Source organism: Muntiacus reevesi, chromosome 4 (genome assembly GCF_963930625.1).
Source record: "Muntiacus reevesi chromosome 4, mMunRee1.1, whole genome shotgun sequence".
NCBI lineage: Eukaryota > Metazoa > Chordata > Mammalia > Artiodactyla > Cervidae > Muntiacus > Muntiacus reevesi.
The window spans coordinates 20841926-20845179 of record NC_089252.1 but is presented as its reverse complement, the minus strand read 5'-3'; positions in this window follow the sequence as shown (position 1 = coordinate 20845179).

The following is a 3254-nucleotide window of genomic DNA, read 5'->3' as shown; positions in this document are numbered from 1 at the left end:
GGAGGCGGGGGGAGGCGAAGCCCCACGTTGCCATGGAGATGTGCTCCGGGCCGGGGGAAGGGCTGTCCAACGACAATGACTGCTTTGAGGCTGCGCTTGGCCTCGCGCCTTCCTCCCCCGGTATCCCAGCCTTCTGGGTTCCGCTTGAAAGACAAGGAAAAGAAAGAATTCTGCCACTAAGACAGTCTTTACGGTTTCATAAGCCTTTTCACATGCGTTATCTCATGTGATCTTCACAGTAGTTCTCTGAAAGAAGTATTATGAATATTTATGAATGTTAATTACTTTGTACCAGGCACTGTCACCATGCTTTACATGAAATTTCATTTTCACAACAACGCTGAGATTTTTGTTATTCCCATTTCACAGCTGAGATCATTGAGGCACAAGTAAATAGCTTGCCGAATGCTCATAACTGGTAAGTGGGAAGCAAGATTTGAAACCAAGGCATGACTCTCACCTTTGCCTCCTACTTTCTATGCCATACAACTTTACTATGACCAGTGTACTTGTCAGGGAAACAAGATGAGACTCTTAACCAAGAGCTTTGGCAGTGAGCTCACATTGAATTTGCAGAATGCGTGGTCATTTTCTGACTTGAGGCTTGACAGTTTCTATTACAAAGCAGCTGCCAAAGTGATCGTTTAAAAACAGAACTCAGACAGCTTCATTCCCCTATTTAAAGACATTTAATGGGTCCCTAACTGCCTTACTCCTGCGTGTGCTCCGTTGCGCAGTTGTGTCCTACTCTTTGCCGCCCTATGGAGTATATCCGGCCAAGCTGCTCTGTCCTTGGGATTTTTCAGGTAAGAATACTGGAGTGGGCTGCCATTTCCTCCTCCAGAGGAATCTTCCCCTACTGCATTAATTGTGACTTAAAAATTCCTTACATTTTCCTGTAAGGCCCACTAGTCTGTTCCCTGCCCCCACCCCCACTCTCCAACTCTGTAGGCTCATTGTGGTCTGGATCCTCAGCCTCCTGACCACCTTTCCTCCTGGAAGCCTCCCCACTCTCATAGCGCTGGGTAGAAGTGATCTCATTTATTCACTTCTCTGTTTTTTTTGTTTGTTTTGTTTTTGTCCATAAGACCCATAGAGGCAGAGACTGCCTGTCTTATTCACCACAGTATCTTCACATAGTAATCCCAGGATACGGACTGCCTGGTACATGGGTTGTTGGTCAGTTGCCAAGTCGGGTCTGACTGTGACCTCATGAACTGCAGCACACCCTCTGTCCTTCACTCTCTGCCGGAGTTTGCTCAAATTCCTGTCCATTGAGTCGGTGACACCATCCAACCATCTCATCCTCTGCCACCCCCTTCTCCTTTTGCCTTCAATCTTTCCCAACGTCATGGTCTTTTCCACTGAGTTGGCTCTTCGAATCAGGTGGCCAAAGTATTGGAGTTTCAGCTTAGTGTCAATCCTTCCAAAGGATATTCAGAGTTGATTTCCTTTAGGATTGACTAGAGAACTCGGTAAATATTTGTTGAATAAATGAATAAAGTGTGGGCTGCTCAGATTGCTGCTTTTGCTAGGTCACGTGGCAGGCCTCAGAAACCACAAAGAAAGAGCCGTGTTGTTTAAGGTCTGTGTTAGAAGTGCAGGTCCAGCCTTTCAGAAGCATTCCAATATCCTCAGGCTTCAGCTTTCTGCCTCTTCGGAAAAGTTCCCTTTGCAAAGAGCCCTCAGTCTGCTGGATTGGTGAATGAGAAAGCTCGCAAGTTAGCAGCTGATGGTATAGCACTCCTCTACTCTCTGACTGGAGCTTTGCCCCCCAAAACCCTTGCTACTTCTGATGACTCATCTCTCTTCATTTAGGAAGTTTCTGAAATCTTTACTTTTTTCTTTCCTACTTGGCTATTGCCACCAACCTACTTGGCTGCTCTTCCCAACTGTTCTTTTTTTGGTGACTCTAAAAGCTAGCTCATGTTATTTTTCAGAGACAAACCAAAATTTAATTTCTCAAGGTTCATGCTGTGTGCTGTAGCAGAATTTGATGGAGTTGTATATACATTTATAATAGATAAAAAATAAACCAGAATGAAAATCCTTTTTGTTTCTTTTTAAAAGCAAGCTATGTACCAAGTTTTTTGGTCCAAGTTGTGTAGGATAAGTTAAATTGCATTCTGTTAACCAATATGAGTGTTTCTGTCAGTATGCTTGCATGCGTGCAAAGTCGCTTCAATCTTGTCCAACTTTTTGTGACCCTGTGGACCACAGCCCACCAGGCTCCTCTGCCCATGGAATTCTCCAGGCAAGAATCCTGGAGTGGGTTACCATGCCCTCCTCCAGGGGATCTTCCCGATCCAGGATTGAACCTGCATCTCTTATGTCACCTGCACTGGCAGGTGGGTTTTCTGTAAGTATAGCTATGTCAAAATAAAGTTTTAAAAAGCAATAAATAAAATAAAAGGTAGCTCAAGGCATTTTTGTTTTATTTTGTCTTGCTTTAAGTGTTTTTACATCTAATTAATGCTGGAAAACTAAAAACATACACATCAAACAGAAGTACTTGGACAGATTAAAAATGTTAAAATTTAATAAAACCCTTTGCCTGGGATTCATTCTTCATTCCTAATTCTTTTTGAGAGAGTAAATAAAATCACAATGAGTTTTTCTTCTCTACTCTTTTGAGAGCAGGGACTATAAACCTCGTTTTTGAAACCCCATCCTCTGAGTCCCAGGTTCGATTCTTCAGTCAGGAAGATCCCCTGGAGAAGGAAATGGCTTCGCACTCCAGTATTCTTGCCTGGAGAATTCCACAGAGAGAGGAGCCTAGTGGGCTACAGTCCATGGGGTCATAAAGTGTCAGACACGACTGATTGACTAATACTTTCACTTTCAATGGAAACAATGACATACTTTGTTTTCTTGGGCTCTAAAATCACTGCAGATGGTGACTACAGCCATGAAATTAAAAGACGCTTGCTCCTTAGAAGAAAAGCTATGACCAACCTAGATGGCATGTTAAAAAGCAGAGACATTCCTTTCCTGACAAAGGTCCATCTAGTTAAAGCTATAGTTTTTCCATAGTCATGTATGGATGTGAAAGTTGGACCATAAAGAAAGCTGAGCATCGAAGAATTGATGCTTTGGAACTGTGGTGTTAGAGAAGACTCTTGAGAGTCCCCTGGACTGTAAGGAGGTCAAACCAGTCAATCCTAAAGGAAATCGGGCCTGAGTATTCATTGGAAGGACTGATGCTGAAGCTGAAACTCCAATACTTATGAAGAACTGACTCACTGGAAAAGACC